This window comes from Pleurodeles waltl, chromosome 2_2 (genome assembly GCF_031143425.1).
Source record: "Pleurodeles waltl isolate 20211129_DDA chromosome 2_2, aPleWal1.hap1.20221129, whole genome shotgun sequence".
Classification (NCBI taxonomy): domain Eukaryota; kingdom Metazoa; phylum Chordata; class Amphibia; order Caudata; family Salamandridae; genus Pleurodeles; species Pleurodeles waltl.
The window spans coordinates 421,976,871-421,996,196 of NC_090439.1; the positions used below are offsets into that span (position 1 = coordinate 421,976,871).

At 41.1% G+C, this 19,326-nt stretch overlaps 1 protein-coding gene across 2 annotated transcripts in view; it reads left to right on the plus strand.

Moving 5' to 3' along the window:
* The window catches only part of LOC138282394 (cadherin-7-like), a 1,442,915-nt gene that overhangs the window by 82,474 nt on the left and 1,341,115 nt on the right, over positions 1 to 19,326 (plus strand). The gene's annotated exons all lie outside the window — the stretch shown is intronic.

Genomic DNA, 19,326 nt, shown 5'->3' on the forward strand with positions numbered 1-19,326 from the left:
AAAGGCGAAGGGCTAAAGTATCTTGTCAAGCTGTGACTTTAATACTGACATTGCAGGGTGTGCTACAGTGCACTGGCAAAGCTATAGTCTTTAAAGGACTGGTAGCGAGTGACATATGGTAGGATCAAACCGCATTGACAGAGCTGTGAGTGGTCTGGTGAATGGAATAGGGGAGCTGCAAGCTCAGGGCTGAAGGGCACTATGTGAGCTGTGCCTGAGCTCTTGTGATACATAGAGATTACAGTGAGGACAATTCAAGGACAAAGTAAAGTTGCTAAATTGGACATATGAGGACAACATCATAAAATAAGTAAAGTGTTCTAACTTGGATGTTAAAACTGAAGGGCGAGGACTGATGTGCATTGCTAGACTAGTGTGTGAGCTCCTGATCCTTTACAAAAGAGGGTGCTGTAGGTGTGAGGTACGTTGTCAGGCCTGTGCTACTTTCCACTTACTAGAACAGCAGAAAGTAGAGGCCATTTTTTAAAGGCTTTGTAACTGTGTAGCAATAGTCCTCAAGACAACAGGGGGTTTAGCAGAGTGGTTTGAAGGTTGATGACAAACCTGAAATCATAACACAGAATACGTGAGTGGGTTTTTTCAAAGCACACACTGTTGCATGTTTGGCGTTTAGACCCTTTTGTTGGGAGATATTGAGATTGAGAGCACTAGAGCCTAAGGTTTTATTTATAAGTGCATGATGCCCACCAACTGGACTGTGTCTTCACAGAATGGAAGGGGAAGCTAACTCTCCCTGCCTATTCGATGTCTGGCCCCTCAGATCAGACTGACACGAGATTGCAAACATACAGTATTCCCATGTAAATGTGAATTCAAGGGAAAGGAAGTACTGAGGGGAAGTGGACACAGGGGCAAACAGGACTTTGAGCTCCTACTTACAATGGTACAATTGACATTGCATTCACTAGATTTGGTGAGAATGCCAGGTTCATTCTTTGAATCATTTTAGATATGTATGCCTATTATTGGAATCTTTTCTTGATTGTGCCATGTCTGTGCTGGACATCGATAAGCTCTGTCCTATATCTCAGTCCATTCTAATAAGGTTTCTACCTTTTACCTTTTGTTAGAAAATCACATGCCAATCTGTTAATTTTCTTTTGGGGTTCTGTTTTGTTATCAAACAAACATATATATAAAAAAATATATTTGTTATAAATGATTAACCATGTAATATGCCACATTATAGTTAGGAGAGCTGAAAATGTTCTCTAAAAGCCATATGTCCATGTTCCTTTGCCTTGATAGAGATAAATATTGTTAGTTGGGATGTAAGAGAGAACAATTAATGAAAACTAATTTAATCGAAAGAGGACAGATTGTTTTTGTCAAATTAGTTTAATGATTACTTTTTCAATCCCTATGAGCACATCGCAGCAGCTGTGTTCAGGGCGGTTGTAATCTGCATAGGTTCACAGCTGATATCGTTTTTTGGCATATTTTCAACGTACTTGACAACAATATACATCTTTCATTTTGCATCGTGACCTATCGAAACATGTCTAGGCTGCACATCTTTTGAGATATTTTACATGTAAGAACACATATATTACTTTCAGTGAGGTAGATGGTGTGTTTATTCCAACCTAAATAGATTAGATTTTTTCAGTAATCATGTGTCTTTAGCTTGAACTTCTTCCGGTCCATATTAATTTAAGAATCATTGTACAGATTACATCTGTGATGCTAAGAATAACACTTCACTCACTTTATAATCATTAAGTGAAAGTGCTTGTCGTCGATTGACCAGGGTATTAGGCATGTGAGGTTCTGTAGTTGTAGTTATATTTTACATTGTCCCTTATCGTATTCATTATATATGTTTAACCTACCTGATTACTATATCTTGCATTTATGACATATTTCAAAACTTCCCTGCAAGCTTCGGGAAGTTGACTTTTTTTGCAATTAAAATGACTTTCAGGAGCATATTTATACTCTGTATCGAATTTGCGTCATTTTTTTAACTCAAATTCAGTGCAAGCTTAACTCCACATTTATATTTTGACGCTTGTCACGTCTAGCATCAAAATATTGGAGTTAGCACCATTTTTTGAATGCCTGAGACAACATTACATCAATGAGATGCAAGGTAGGCGTTCCCATCTAAAAAATTGTGCTATGCCCTATCTTGGGGCCTCTTGCATGGCACAGGGTGCAACGGCCATGCCGAGGGGACACTTGTCCCCTGTTCTGGCCACTGGGGTGGTGGGCATGACTCCTGTCTTTCCTAAGAAAGTGATTTTCGAACGCACAAACCCCTCCTTCCCTACCGTCAACCCCATCTGGCTTGTGTCTTTCTTGAAGACGCTAGCCCAAGTTTAGCGCTGGCTTAAGCCATTTAATAATTATGGCACATGGCTGGCGTTGTTAAATGATGCAAGCCGGTGCTAAACTTTTTCCCGCAAAACTGCATTAGCACAGTTTTGGGGCAAAAAGTGTATATTTGGGCCTCAGTGCTATAATTCAGAAAATTTGTGTTAGACGTTTTCACCATGAGTGTTCGCAATACAAAATGGACTGCACCTGGTATGCAATAATATGCCTGCATAATGTTTTAATTTGTATCATTATCAATGTGAGACCCCAAGTCGAAAGCCGGCCAGTATCTCCAAGAATATAAAGTCTTGGAGTCATCCCAATTGGAATGAGTCACAGTCTTAACCAGCCAGTCGGGTGGCCCCTGTGTGCTATCAAATGTAAGGCTAGTCCATTTGCATTAAACGACGGAATCCTAGATTAAAACTGTCGCCATGTCTCTCTCCAATGCAGACACCAAGTCACGGAGATGGCACAATATATTACACTAGATGAGATACATGGCCCCACTATGTACTGGGCACATCTGAAAATGGTCCACCGTGCCTCAGATTACTGTAAAAATCATTTGTGGGCACTTTTCCTGTAAAGCAAAAATATGTAAGAAGGAGCCAAGAAGCGGTCGTTGAAATTTGCTGGTTATGTGACTGTACTGGGGCATTTGGCGTTACAGAATCAACGCTGTGCCCCCTATTTTCTTAAGAAATCTGAGCCAGGGTGGAACTCTGTGCCCAAAACCTGACTGCATTACAATTAGACTCAAGTATTCATTCAGTTACAAGAACAATGATGTCACTATATTCTACCAGTCGTGTTAGAAGAAGCTGCCAATATTTGTCTTCCAAATGATAATTTGGTCGATAATTTTATTTGCTGAAAAAAGCCGAATCATCTTCTTTTAAGCATACATGTACTAAAAAACTCATGCATCACTTACTGTGTGCTTCATGTAATTAGGCAATTTTGCCTTCCACTTCAAGTAGTCACTGAAAATAATATATTTTAGAAACAGGGTGTCAAAAACACTATTCTATTGAAATTGAAGTGTAGAGTCTGAGTTCCTTAAACCCGTGTCTCCCTTCAAATTCATAAATGTGTAAATATTTCAGTACAGGCACAAAACAGCATTAAAATAATAACAAGGCCCAGATTCTCAAAGGCTTACCATCAGGTTAGCGTTACTTTTGTAATGTTAAACTGACGCTAAGCCTTTTTTTGGGATTCACAAACCAATGCAAATTGGTATTTGTGTTGGTTTGTATGCAAAGTAAAGGAGAGCAGCGCAAAACGCTGCTTTGCATTAATTTGCATCAGGGAGCGTTACATGGGTGGTACATGGTCATACCCGTGATACCACCCAATCCTTTTGATGCTAAACCCTATTTTCAAACATTAGTAGAAAGGGTTTAGCGCCAAAAATTAACACCATAGAAAAGTAGGCATTAAACTAAGAAATGTTTTCATTTCTCTGTGCTTCTCCGACTTGCATGCTACGCTATACAGCACACTTACAAAGTAGCAAACGTTTTTTCAATGGTCTAGGCATAGTATTATGTACAGGAAGGACAGCCTTCCTGTACAAAACCAAATGCTAGACTCATGCACACAGTCCAGCACTATGACGCTAATGTGTGTGCATGACACACAGCAGCTGAATTCTGCGCTGGCGCAAGGAAAAGGGGAGGAGAGTGTCATTTCTATGTGAATATGGAGCTCTCCTGCTCTCTCCTCGTCAGGTAGTGCAGCACAGCATTTTTGGCTGCCTCCCTGCCTTGGGTGAAAGGTTTAAGAATCTGGGCCATAGACTTATACTTCATGCATCACGTACAAACTGTTGCTTTCTGTTGGGGGAGGTTTCAGCACCAAACGTTTCTACAAATTTCAGAAAGTCCTGCCTCCAGAACTAAGCAATCAACCAACCAAACATGCTTTCTGTCTACTCTATGTATTGCAATAAGACACGGCACTTTCTTGCATTCCAAACCCTCAGCGATTCAACTTGTCTATCAGAAGGAAAAAATATTATATTTATACTGTGACCGTTTCATCCTGGTAAAAAAAGCAGCGTGACAGCAGTTAATGACCAACTCAAATACACAGCAATGCTGACAGAGTTGCCTGGCAACCAGTAAAGAGATGTGTCAGGGAGCAGCAGAAAATCAAATGAATGAGTCTAAGCTTCAGAATTACTCAGTTTCAGGCCTTTTGAAGGGGTCGCACCCAGTCCAGCCTTCTCAGCTCATTTGAGGATGAATTAAGTAAACCTGAAACAGTGACAGCACCAAAGGTAACGTGCTGGTCAAGAAGACACTTTGTGGTTCAGAGTTCCTTTACTCTTGAGGAACCAGAGTTTGGCGCGATTAAATGGTGGTTTAGTATTTGATCTCGTTCGAGTATGTTTTTAAAATACTTATGACATAGAATCTAGTGCAGCAAATTGGTTGCTCTCTCGGATGCTGCATTTCGTGGACTAACGACTGGAGCTATTCACTTTGTAACTGGGAAACTAGGGCCCAGATTCAAGAGAGCCTAGCGTCTCCTTGTGCCATATTAGCGTAATTGTTTATGCTAATGTTGCCCAAACAGGACAAAATCGTCGCACCAGATTTATAAAGTAGCGCAGTGCATGCATAATGTGTGCGAGGCGGTGTTCCCCTGTTAGGGGGCCCAAAAAATGGTGCTAAGAAATGTAAAGGATTTCTTAGCACCATTTTTTGCAGCATCTTTAACGTCTGCACAGAGCAGGCGTTAAAAGGAGCACACAATTATTTATAATGGGCTTCAATGTGCTTTGCAGGATTAGCTTCAAAATATTTTATGCTAATCCTGTAAAGAGCCAAACTAGTGTCAAAATATTGATGTAAGTTCCATACCTACCGCCATGGTGCACCATATCTTTAATACGGCACAAACGTGGTGGTGTTAGGGGGGCACTAAGGGGTCAAGAAAAGTGGCGCTGCATTGGATGCAGTGTCACTTTTCTTAAATCTGCCCCTATGTTTGCATCCTTCCATTGGCTCAACATGCTGTGATTCTGGGTAAATCACTTGTCTTCTCTTAGGTGAAAAAAGAAACAACTTGTATTGTCTGGTTTTCATGTAAAGCATTTTAATAACATGGGGCTAAGTTTGCGCTATATAATGGGGGAAAAATAAATGTCATATTAAGCCTTTTTCAAGTAATTTAGGGTGTGATTTAGAGTTTGACAGATGGGTTACTTTGCCATATTAGGATTTCACTAGTGTTAGACCTGACATGCTTTAGGGTGGTCACCCCTAACTTTTTTCCTGTCTCCCTCCACTTTTTGGACTGGCTTTTAGACTCTGCGCACTTTACCACTGCTAACCAGTGCTAAAGTGCATATGCTCTCTCCCTTTAAACATGGTAACCTTGGATCATACCTGATTGGACTATTTAATCTACTTATAAGTCCCTAGTAAGGTGCACAATATGTGCCCAGGGCATGTAGATTAAATGCTACTAGTGAGCCTGCAGCACTGTAGCCCCTTTACCTTGTCTCAGGCCTGCCATTGCAAGGCCTGTGTGTGCAGTTTCACTGCCACCTCGACTTGGCATTCAAAAGTACTTGCCAAGCCTAAAACTCCCCTTTTTCTACACATATGCCACCTCTAATGTGTGCCCTAGGTAACCCCTAGAGCAGGGTGCTGTGTGGGTAAAAGGTAGGACATGTACCTGTGTAGTTTACATGTCCTGGTAGTGTAAAACTCCTAAATTCGTTTATACACTACTGTGAGGCCTGTTCCCTTCATAGGCTAACATTGGGGCTGCCCTCATACAGTATTGAAGTGAACGGGGTAGGAAGGTCAAATTTAGTATGGCCAGAATGGTAATACCAAATCCTGCTGACTGGTGAAGTTGGATTTAATATTACTATTCTAGAAATGCCACTTTTAGAAAGTGAGCATTTCTTTGCACTTAAATCTTTCTGTGCCTTACAATCCACGCCTGGCTGGGCTTAGTTAACAGCTCCTTGTGCATTCACTCAGACACACCCCAAACACAGGGTACTCAGCCTCACTTGCATACATCTGCATTTTTAATGGGTCTTCCTGGGCTGGGAGGGTGGAGGGCCTGCTCTCACACAAAGGACTGCCACACCCCCTACTGGGACCCTGGCAGACAGGATTGAACTGAAAGGGGGCCTGGTGCACTTCTTAGCCACTCTTTGAAGTTTCCCCCACTTCAAAGGCACATTTGGGTATAAAACAGGGTCTCTGCCCTACCTTATCAGACACTTGCTGGAGAAGAAACCTGAACCAGAAACTACATCCTGCCAAGAAGAACTGCCTGGCTGCTCAAAGGACTCACCTGTCTGCTTTCTACAAAGGACTGCTGCCTTGCTGTTGGCCTGCTGCTTTGCTGAACTTTTGTCTGGCTCTAAAAGTGCTCTCCAAGGTCTTAGATAGAGATTGCCTCCTGTTCCCTGAAGTCTCAGGACCAAAAAGACTTCCCTTTTTCATTTGGACTCTTCGTGTGCCAAAAATTTTGACGCACAGCTTGCTCCGCAGCGAGAAAATCGCCGCACACCGACGCTGAACGTTACACGACTTCCCCGCTTGAAAAGTAATGACGCAAGTCTGTGTGTGCAGGGGAGAAATCGACACACACACCATTTTTCCACGTATCTAATGTTCTGCGGCCCTTTGCGAAGATTTGCCACTTTAAACCAGGTACTTTGTGCTTGAAAGAGACTTTGTTTGATTTTTAAAGTTTTGACCTGCATTTATCCAGATAAATATTATATATTTTTCTAAACACTGTCTGGTGTATTTTTGTGGTGCTATATTGTGTTATTGTATGATTTATTGCACAAATACTTTACACATTGCCTTCTAAGTTAAGCCAGACTGCTCCTGCCAAGCTACCAGAGGGTGGGCACAGGATAATTTTGGATTGTGTGTGACTTACTCTGACTAGAGTGAGGGTTTTTGCTTGGACAGAGGGTATCAACCAAAAACCCCATTTCTAACAACTAGCATATAATGGTCTCGTAATACGCAGACCGGATATCCTTTGTGTGTGTGATGGAGTAACCCCATCTGCCAAACTCTAGATCAGGCCCTTACTTAGCAGGTTTTGAAATGATTCTGAAAGAGAATTTTGAAAAACTGAAACTGATAACATGTGCCCTTTTACAAGCGCAATCAATTAGTACTTACATCCTTTTTCAAAAGATACAAAATGGATTAGTGAGCAATTGAGCACAGTCAGGCCCAGGGATGCTTTCTTGTACCAACTGAATCACAGTAACTTCTGTAGGTGATTCCTTCTCAGGATTGTGCTTTGGACGAGTTTGATAGATCTTTTCACCCAGCAAATGGGTGCAGAGATAGGGGCATCAGTTTGAATGAATAATGACCAATGCAGCCATACAAGAAAAACTCTAGTCTGAAATAAAGTCCAAGGCTTTTTATTACAAATTAAGTTCCAATCTAATGGAAATGATTCTCAAAACAAGACTGTAAAGATAGGGAATCATTACAGGCTGTCCATACCTTTCAAAGAAGTGCAAATGAAATAATAACAAAAAGACACAACATTCGATCAACGCTACACACAAAAGCAATAAGAAAATCTGAAAGGGAAGAAACAGGTATTGCCCAGTTCTGTTGAACATTTAGCTATTTAATTCCACATATCAGTAACCTGAACAAGTGGTAACCCTATGATTTAACAAGCCCATATCATTGGTGTGCTGAGTCAAGTGCATGTGGGCAAAAAGCAAAAAAAAAGTCTAAACAAATTTGGAAAAAGGAGAACTGGGGAAGCAGGTAACTAGCTGAGGATGGCAAAAAGTAAGTAACAAGAAAAAGGGAAGGCATCAGCATTTCAGCAGCTCAATCAAGAGTCTTCTTCTATGGGTCAAGAGAAAAACCTCTCTAAGTCTCAGTAAAGCATCTCAAAGGGACAAGGGTAGAGAGGGCCAAACCTCTCAGAGTCCAAGGGGTTCAGCAAGAAGGGTAAGTGAGAGGAATGTGAATGCTGGAAATCCAAATGAGGAACAAACTGTTAAAGTTCATAGGGCATGAGGATTCATCCATCCATCACTCCACATGACGTAGAAGGTGTAATTATCCAATTGAACTCGGTCATGCGACATAGACTGCAACATCGCTGAAAGGTTTCATCACCAACATGTAAATGACATTCTATCTTGGCTCATCCATATGAATTGAAACAATTGTATCCACCATTTATTCCAAAGTTACTGAATGTATTGTGCTCAAGGTTGGGTTCCCAGGCTCACTATGTGTAAAACAATAGAACATCTATTACCAGGCTGACATTCTCATGAAAATGATGTTTGAAAGAAAAGTACAGGTTAGCAAGAATGACTAAACATTTTCTGCACAGCTAGGAAAACATGGCTTTGCAGACCTCACATAGGCTAAGCAAAGTGAATTACAATATGGATCATTCATTTAAGCAATTAATACAGATTTAACTTTCAAAATTATGAATCCAACATTAACCAGCTTCAGCAATTTTCATGATACAGTAGATTTGTAATGAAAGAAAATCTGTTAACCCACTCATATAGCTGTGGTGCATAACCACGGAATGCAACTTTTGCATGTTGCATTTAAAATACTTTTTTCATGAAAATCTTTATTGTTTTAGTGCAAACTGTTAATTAACATGATAAGCTATAACATGGAAATGAATTGATCTTTTAAATATAAAATGTTAAGGCTATTCCATATGCCTTTTGTCCCACAGTGAATGCACGTTAATATGCCTTTCAGTGCACCACTTTACAACTAAACTAATAATACTTCAATTAACAAAAATGCATGGATTATCACATATAGATGATCACTGTGACATTAGGGACAATACTAGCATTTCTGCTACATCATATCAACTGGCATATGTTTTAACCATTGTACATTTGTATGCACCAGCTCCTTCTATTATACAAGACAAAGATGACTTTGAATATTCAATATTTATGAAATAATATGATCACCATAGTGTACACACATTCACAAAATTCACAGTTTGCTACCAAATGACTAATTCTTTGTTTGGAGCCAATTTGCAACTATATCACTTTCATAAAGGATCACAGATGCAATCAAACATTTACAATAGTCTTTGATTTCCTTGAGACAACTAACGACATTTCCTAATGCAGAATTGACACAAGTGGAACATTTTGCAGGTCTAACTGTGATATCAATGTGCATTTTTACATTCACTTTTTTGTGGTTTTCTCTGTCAAAGAGCCAATTCACCTATATCCCCATTACATATATGAGTTGTGCCCTGCTGTTCCTAAAGAGAATACACACTCACAACCTTGAATGAAAAATAAGTGTGTGTATTTCCTGGGTGGATATCTATCCACAATTTGTTTGTGAATATCCCCAAATAAATGTTCCCCTACTGTTACAAGTAGACCCACCCAAAAATATCCTAATACACCCCAATCAATAAATGATGCATCTGATAATTCCATCTTTGTATCTAAAATAACACATTCATAAGTGTACCTTGCAGCCATATAATTAGCATTGTAAATATACATTGCACAAGGAGTTTTTTTTAAATAATACATATGTTGGCTTCCCCTTAGTGAATCAGGCATATGGAGCAAAATGTGTTTTCAGTTCTTTCCTTCCACATTGCACATTTCTGTTACCATGCTCACATTTCCATGCTGAAAACCTTGAGTTGGTAGGAGCATTATGTTCGCAGCATGTCAGGGCGTCACAGTGTCTGAGTGTCAGGGAATGGTCATTTCACAAAAAGGATCTGCCATCTGTGGATTGTACAGAATAGGTCTCCAAAGCCATTTCAGCAGCACTGTCAATTTCAGCCATCATTATCTCTGAACATGAGGTAAAATATGAATAGGAGGGCATTGTGTTGTTGGCGTATGGGTGAAGGAAGCTGCAGCAACAGCAGGCCTATTTATATTGCCCTGCACCAGACTGGACATATTTTCCATCTGCTTTCCTCAGGAAGAAATTACTTTCATTGCAAATGATAATTTCTATAGCTCAAAAATGTTGCTACATTGCAGTATTGTGTATACATAACTTTGTGAAGCTCACATTATTCTAAATGTTTCATAATTAGAGCAATAAAGCCACAATATACGAAGGAGAACATGATAAAGAAACATGTACGTTTTTATAAACATGAGTTATTAAAAGGAGACGCCACCAGGTGGGTATTGTTTTGCTGCCAGCAAAGAGCGCCACGGGAAAACACTTGCGGTGCCTATATATGTATAAATAACTTTGAGAGGGTGCCATTTTGCGATGTAATATCTTCTCATAAACTTAAAATAGGATAAAAGTGGAATACATTGGCTGAATATGTTCTTGTGTATTGTTTATAATTTTAATCTGATGCATCACTAATTCTTTCCAAGTTCTAAAGACAAAAGGGAAATCCTCTTCATGTATTGGTTTCCTTGTAGAATTTAATCGTAGTAAATCAGATGTTAGATGGTTTAAAGAGTGTTATCACCTTTATAATGAGGAGACTTTACCATTGATGGTGTTTCATCTATCTGTATGCATACAGACCTTGCTTAGCTTTAGATAAAAATGTGCCCTCTTTGTATATAATGGCACACTTGGGGGCAGATTTATAGAAAGTGGCGCTCTGCGCTACTCCTGCAGAGTGCATAAGGCCCCATTATAAAGAATTGAAGCCCCCTTTTAATGCCTGCTCTTGAGCAGACGTTAAAAGTACCGTAAAAAATGGCACAAGGAAATTTCATAGATTTCCTTACGCCATTTTTCTGGCTCCCCTAGCGGAGGAACGCACCCTTTGCATACATTATGCCTGGTGCAGGAATAATGTAGCCTAAAGGGTCTGTAAATACGGCGGAGGGATTTTGGCCTCGTTGGGCCACATTAACATCAAAATAAATTACGTTAATGTGGTGCAAGGTGGTGCTAGGGGCCTATAAATATGACCGTTGGTTCCACAATGTAACCTTTCATATAATTCACACCAATATTTGACCTAATATTGAGGTCATATTTGAATGGTTGCCTACCAAACCTACTGTATATTACATACATTATCAGCTACTCACAGCAAATTCTTAAAACATATAAATTAGAGAGATCAATAAAGGGCACTTACTGCCTAAGAGATGTGAGAAATTGGGTTGCTGGTTGACTGTGCCCCTGATCAAGTGGCAACCACAACACTTGTTAGGGTGAGGCAGAAACCCACCCTAAATCAACCTGTAGTCAACCCTCTGGTAGCTTAACACAGAGCAGCCAGGTTTGAATTAGACACAAAGTGTAAAGTATGTATTCAACACCTCAAACATAAAATAAAGTGAAAACACCCCTCAAAAAGAATCCCACACCAGATTAACAATATCGAGTACTACTTAATAAATAAAACATGCCAAAGAAACCAAAATCCAATTTTTAGAACGGGAGACATGCAATTGTAAAGATTTTAGTGAAAATAACTCCAAAAAGCACAAAGCACCAACTGTAGAAATATGGTTGAACTGAACAGGGACAGGGTCATAAGTTCAACTGACCGTGATGGAGCATGGTCCGGCTACATGGTCCCCGTTAGGCCAACTGAACAAAGTAAGGTAAATCCTGGTTTGCGGAAGCTCGCAAGAGTCATTAACATTTTTTATAAAGCGCGCTACTCAACCGTGCAGGTCTCAAGAGTCCGCAATGAAGATGCGGGGCACAGCCAAAACAATGCATCAGTTCCAAGATGCGGCAAAGGTGTGGTGTGAGGACCTGCATCATCATCAAGGATCCCGTTGACAAGGACTTGCAAGAATGCATTGTGCAGCAGTGGAGAAGCTTTGGTTCTGAGGAGCTGCAGGGCTGTGATGCAGGGTTTGTTGTCATCTTCAAGGAATGTGAGGACCTGCACCAAGGATGCATAGTGCAGTGGCGATTTTGAAGAGGCTGCAAAGGTGGTGTGGGTCTTTGTGATGGTGGTAGATCCACTCAGCAGTGGAACTGTGTTAGTTCTGCTTGAGGTTCCGCCACCCAGCAGATGAGATTCATTGGTTCCAATGAGTCTCTTCTTCCATGGGACCAGACATCACCTGGCATGGTAGACTCACAGATGGGAGAGTCCGGGTGCTGGGATTGAGGTTGTTGTTGCAATCTTCTGTCCTTGAGGTTCAAGTCAGCAGGCCACACCACTAGCTCTTGGAAACTCTGTAGTGGTCCTGGGTTTAACAGATGCAGGTTCAGTCCTTCTCACCCAGGCAAGAGGGCAGCAGGCAGCAGATCAACAGAGCAGGACAGCAGTCCTTCAGAGCAGTAGTCCAGCAGAGCAGTCCATTGAGCAGCACAGCAGTCCTTCTTGCTGGCAGACTCTCTACAGGTCCAGAAGTGTCCTGAAGACTTGTTGTCTGGGTTCCAATATTTCTACTTGGTGCCTTTACTCTGTAACATGGAAGATACTTGTAGAGGTTTCCCTTTGAAGTCTCCAGGCATCCTGTGTTCCCTGTCCTGGCTATAGACTAACTACAAGGGGTATTTAGCCCTTTTTGTGGAGGCAGGACACAGCCTATTCGAGTGTAGATAGGGCTGGGTCCAGCTTCGCCCTCGCCCTCCCATCTTTTCAGTAATGGCCCGTCCAGGCACACAAAAGCTCTCTATTCAGTCGCCCCAGGATTTTACAATTAGTTTTGGTAAAATTTGTGACCCTAAAATAAAAGAATTGCAGCCCAAAAAAGCAAAATTTTTGCCATTTGTGCAACAGACACTAAACATGCCTGTCACAAAGATCCATGGCACAGATGATGGATCAGCAAGCCAGCGCTGCACAGAGCAGGGAAGTCAACTGTTTGGTGCCACAGAGAGCACAGATTTAAATTTTAAAGTTGCACTCTATCTGTCACCAACCTGCCGTACTCCTTTCCTGTGTCAAGTACACGGCGCCAGAGGGGAGCTGTTGCTTTAGCCCCCTCTGCTCACCTCCCACTTAAATTAAGGTGTGGGAAGGGTGCTAAAGTAACATCTCTCCTCCAGCACCATGTATTTCATGCTAATTGTGTGTGATCAGTGCCCCGAGGTGTGAGTAGTTAACTAGCGGTTGGGGTGAGCAAAGTTAAGTGCCACAGTGGGGTTTAAGTAGTGTAAGGGCCAAAGAATGCCAAAGGAGGCAGGGCAATTAACATACCTGTTAAAACGCAGTCTTTTGTTTTGCTTTATTAAAGGCAGTGTGAGTAGGAAAACACCTCTCTCCTGCCAATCCTCCTTTTACTCGCCCTGTGCTGCAGCTCAAGGCCAATGAAAAGAAGTTTAAAGCAAGGGTTTGTTTAAGATTTTGTGGGAACTTTTGTAAAAATCATGGTATTTTTTACAAAAGTCTTAATTTCCTAATTGTTTTGCAAATCAAGAAATCGTAAACTCCTGTATGGTCTGTCTATTATGTGTAGCTGTCCAGGAGGAATACACAAAGCCCAACTGTCAGCCACACCCAGTCATGTGAACCAGAGACCAGCTACATGCAAGGAGGGACACATTTATCAATCTTTCATGCAGTGCAATGCAGCAAGCCTCCTTGCTGCGCTGTATGCGAAGGCAGCAATGTGCCATATTTAGCACTATACAGCACATTCCTGTGCTTTCAATATTCTGGTGCACTTTTGGCTGCCTAGGGTGAACATCGGCACCCTTGCATCTTGTTCCAAAGGTGTATGTATTGTATGGAGGATTGTTTTTGTGCCTGAAGGTATACCCTCTGGCATGAAAACAATCCTGAGAGGTATTTTAGTCTTTTTATATGTGCTGCCTTCTGCAGCACATATAAAAGGGGAAAATCAGGGAGAAATACATATATTTTTCCTTGTTACACCTCACCTGGGGAGGCATAGCATTTTGATGCATTCCCTGGTTTACCATTAATGGTAAATCCAGAAATGTGCCAAAGTCCATGGGAGGATGTTTGGGAAGATCCACGGTCCAACCATGGAAGGCCACCCTGCTGAAGAGTAACACAAGGTGTTGCTTTACGCTGCCTTGTGTTATTCTAGATTCATCAAGTGATGCAGGGCCGCTTAAGGAGGTCTTGTGTGGCTTAATAAATCTCACTTCAGGTTTTGGGTATTCCTCGTGCTCCCTTCCCTGGTGCAAGGGCAAAGCAAAAACTTGCTAAACATGAACCTAAATAGCTAAAGCAGAACAATTACAACTTTCTAAAAGTGGTGTTTTCAAGATTGTAATTTAGAATCCGACTTTACTATGAGAGAGGATTTTTCATTTCAGTTCTAATGACACCTGCTCCATTTGTAAATTATCCCTTAATAAATGTAATAAGGTAACTCCAATGTAAGCCAACAGTAGAAGTAGGCCTTGCAGTAGGGAAAATGAATCTAAAAGTTTTTCACTACCAGGACATCTCAATCTAAAAATTACATGTCCTACTTTTTAGTTACTCTGCACCCTGCCCTCAGGGCTATCGAGGGCCTACCCTAGGGTGACGTGTAATAAAAAGAAAAGTTTAGGCCTGGCAAACAGTTTATTTTGCAAGGTTGACTTGACAATTTAAAAACTGCACATGCAGGCTGCAAGGCAGGCATGAGATATGTTAAAAGTCTACTTGGGTGGGGGGGCATAAGTGGTGATGCTGGCCAACTAGGAGCATTTACTTTATGGGCCCTGGACACAGGTAGCACCATTTTACTAGGGACTTACAAGTCATTTAAATAGGCCAATTGGGTATAAGCCAATTCTAGACTGTTTTAGGGAGAGAGCACACACTTTGGCAGTGGTTAGCAGTGGTAAAGTGCGCAGAGTCCTGAAGCCTGCAAAAACAAAGTCAGCAAAACAGGGTTAAAGGCAAAATGTTAGGGGGGAACCACACCAACGTTGGCAGGTCTAGCACAAGGCATTGGTAGTTTTTCCATCAGCATTTTTGGCAACATTTGACACCATTTTATAAAGCAAATGCAGGAACTAAGACACTTTTATTAGAAATCTCTGGTGTGATGAAAGCGATCTCTGGTTGTAACCAAGTGAAATAAAATTCAAATCATGAAAGCTTGGCAGTAATGTACCAATATTGTAATTTATAATTCCTGACTCACTATATCACCATCCAGTTTCACTTGAAGGCTTTTCCTAAATGTTGTAAATCATATATTGAAGCCTGGGCATAATTTAAGATTGACACAGAGTAAAACCAGGCAACTAATAGAGGGAAGATCATAGTGTCCATGCAAGTGGAAGGAATATTCTCTTATAAATGTAGGTTTCAAAACATGACAGACCTATGCTTGGTCAGTGCCATTGTGATGCTTGAAACTGCAGATGGTACGCAGACATTTTACAGGATCTGTGGCCAATGTATCCTGAAGGCAGCGGGGCAAAGCCTGTGCTTAGAGATGGATTCAGAGGAAGAAGGAGAAACATGATAAAGGACTGTTTCAGATTAAAATGACATGAACCACTAAATTGCACACAGCAAATTCAGACTGAAAGAGGTGCTTGTGATAAGAGCATCTTCTGATTTCTACACTAGTGCACTATTGCTCGATGACTAGAAGTCTCCCCTATGTAATCACTAGATCTGAAAATGAACGTGTGTATGTAATGGTTGTTTAACTGTAAGAGACCCCCTAGATGCTGACATTTGAAGTATGAAGTCCAGTCCATGCTGCTGAAGGTGAAACTATGTATATCTTTCAAAAGTAGAATTTACCTGGCTTTTCCCAGTTGTTTCGAAAACCTTTATCCAGCAGTTACAAAGGCTGCAGAACTAGGCCACCACTTCAGGCTCAACCTAAAACATTATGGGGTCCATTTACTAAATGCAGCAGCCAAAAATACTGTGATGCGTTGCATAAGAATGATAGAGCAGGATAACACCATACCTACAGATCTGGCTCTTCCCTCTTCTCTCCCTAATGCTGGTGCACATTCAGGCTGCTAAGCACACACACACACACACACACTTATCTGCACTCTAGTGCAAAGGTGCCTGCATGAGTCCAGTATAGGTTTTGATTCTGCTTAGCCTAATTTTAAAACTTTTCCTGATTTGTACGTGTGCTGTTCAGTGCAGCAACATGTTAAATAGGAAAATAAAGGAGAAATAAAAGCATTTCTCCCTAATCATACGTATTTCAAATTGGTGCTATTTTTTATGCAAACCTCTGTCTACCTTGTAAGTATATAGGGCTTTGCATCAAAAACCATGGGTTGTTGCATAGGAATGCCCAAGCACCAACACTCCCTTTGTGCTAATTAATGCAGAGCTAGGTGCTACTTTGTTCTACTTTCAGGTGAATTTCCTGATCAAAGTAAGATTTGTGCAGGAAAGTAAACTGAAAAAATTATTTTGTGATGCAGTCACAGGACACATTTTTAGTAAATATATCCCAGAGTCTCCTCTGGCTTTCCATTAATTGTCCTATTCTCATGCCTCATCCATGGTGCCACGTGTAACACTGGTCCTTCCTTTCCTTCATATAAAATTAAATACCATAATCTCATTAGGACTCTGCAGTCTTCTTCTGTGTGTAAACCCTGCACTCACAGTTCCATCCTATGCTTTTGCTCACTGGAAAGACCTACTAAAGGTATTAAACTCACTGAATATCACCCTTCTTTCATAAACTTCTTGAGTGTGTTTCCCTCTTGGAGTAGGCTAGGTATAATAATAACTGCATAACCGCTAACCTGTACTCTTTGTGCAGTACTACAAAGATGTAGCCTGGCCTGCATGTGTGCTATGCAACTGATCATTTATAACATTAGAAAATGACACACAATAGAAAAAAGGCACATTGCTGAACAGCGCAAAATGGAAAGAAGATTCAGCTTTAAGCACACAATCTAATCTACTGGAGTTCTACATATTTTGGGCCATATTTATACTCTGTTTGCGCCGGATTTGCGTCGGTTTTTTTACGCAAATTCGACGCAAAACTAACTCCATATTTATACTCTGGCGTTAGACGCGTCTAGCGCCAAAGTTCATGGAGTTTGCGTCATTTTTTAGCGTGGACACCTACTTTGCGTTAATGATATGCAAGGTAGGCGTTCCCTTCTAAAAAATGACTCCGAGGCATGTGCGCCGTATTTATACTCCCGGGCAAAAATGACGCCCGGGAGTGGGCGGGTCAAAACAAAAGACGTCCAGCCTCTTTTGCGTCGTTTTTTTAGCGCCTGGTCAGGGCAGGTGTTAAGGGACCTGTGGGCTCGGAAGGAGCCCAGAGGTGCCCTCCCATGCCCCCAGGGACACCCCCTGCCACCCTTGCCCACCCCAGGAGGACGCCCAAGGATGGAGGGACCCATCCCAGGGAACTTAAGGTAAGTTCAGGTAAGTATTTTTTATTTTATTTTTTTGTGGCATAGGGGGGCCTGATTTGTGCCCCCCTAAATGCCACTATGCCCAATGACCATGCCCAGGGGACAGAAGTCCCCTGGGCATGGCCATTGGGCAAGGGGGCATGACTCCTGTCTTTGCTAAGACAGGAGTCATTTCAAGGGGGGTTGGGAGTCAAAAAAAATGGCTCAAATCGGGTTGAGGCGAAAATTTTGCCTCAGCCTGACTTGCCCCATTTTTTGACGCCCAAGCTCCATATTCCCCTACGCCGGCGCTGCCTGGTGTAAGTCATTTTTTTTTACGCACACCAGGCAGCTCCGCCGGCTAACGTCATTGAATAAATACGGTGCCCGCATGGTGCTTCAGAATGGTGTTAGCTTTTTTGACGCACAACTGCGTTGGCGCAGTTGTGCGTCGAAAAGTATAAATATGGCCCTTTCTCTTTTTTGGCCATTTTTACAACACAAAGGGGCATATTTAAGAGCCCCAAAGACCTCATTGTGCCACATAACATCATTTTTTTAACGCTAATGTGGCCCATTGAGGCCAAAATTCCCGTGCCATATTTACAATGTGGCATAATGCATGCATTGCACCACATTGTAACCCTTTGTGCTACATTATGTCTGCATCAGAAATGTGGTGTGCAAAGGGAGCGTTACCCCCCTGGGTGGGGATAAAAAAATGTCTCGAAGAAATCTAAGAAATTTCTTTGCATCCATTTTTTTGGCACTTTTAATGCCTGCTCAGAGCAGGCGTTAAAAGGAGGCACATCGTTGATTACAATGGGCATCAGTGGACTTTGCATGATTACCCTTCAAAGCTCCGGACTAGCTTAAAAAATGATGATGCTAGTCCCTTAACTACTGCCATGGTGTGCCGCATTTTAAATACCGTGCACATTGGTGGTGTTAGGGGAGCTCTAAGGAGCACAAGAAAAGTGGCGCTGCAATGTGTGCAGTGCCACGTTTCTTAAATATGCACGAAAGTGAATAATTCTAGATTAAGAAGTTGCCTGCAAGGTTCTATTTATTGTTTTTGCTTATAAATTGATAACAGATTAATTTTCTTCAAAGCATTCAACAAGCATAACTCGTTCACACAATAAACATTACATGAATATAGGATATTGGCGTTACACCTTTGGAGAACACTCCTACTTCTGACAATATTCCTAAATGTATGGCAATTCTAATGCTAACAGTAAGTGCAAATATAAACCTAGCATATGATAATCTAAGTATATTAATAAAAGTATGATAAGTCTCAAATTTGAGAACCCGAGCTTGGAATAAACAAAGTTATGCGAATCTGAACTTCATAATACCACACATTGCAGAAAGATCCCTTATTTTACAGCTCCCGGTTTTGAATGTTGTACAATATGTATACTTAATATATCATTAGATTTATTTGTGTTTATAACATTTCTATGTTAATACCTACCTTGTGTACTGCAGTCAAGTATTTTTTTTCAGAGAGGGATGGTTTGGGTAATTTGGTGTTTTCCCATTGTTTTCCATGGTATAGGAGCTGTAGGCTACAATTTATAATTGCTTGTAGATTGTAACTGCTGATTGAAACATTTGGAGGAATGAGTCATAAGACAAACTGGACAAATCATAAAACATTGTAGGTCATTTACATTTGTCTTAGAAAGTGGAAATGTAAAAA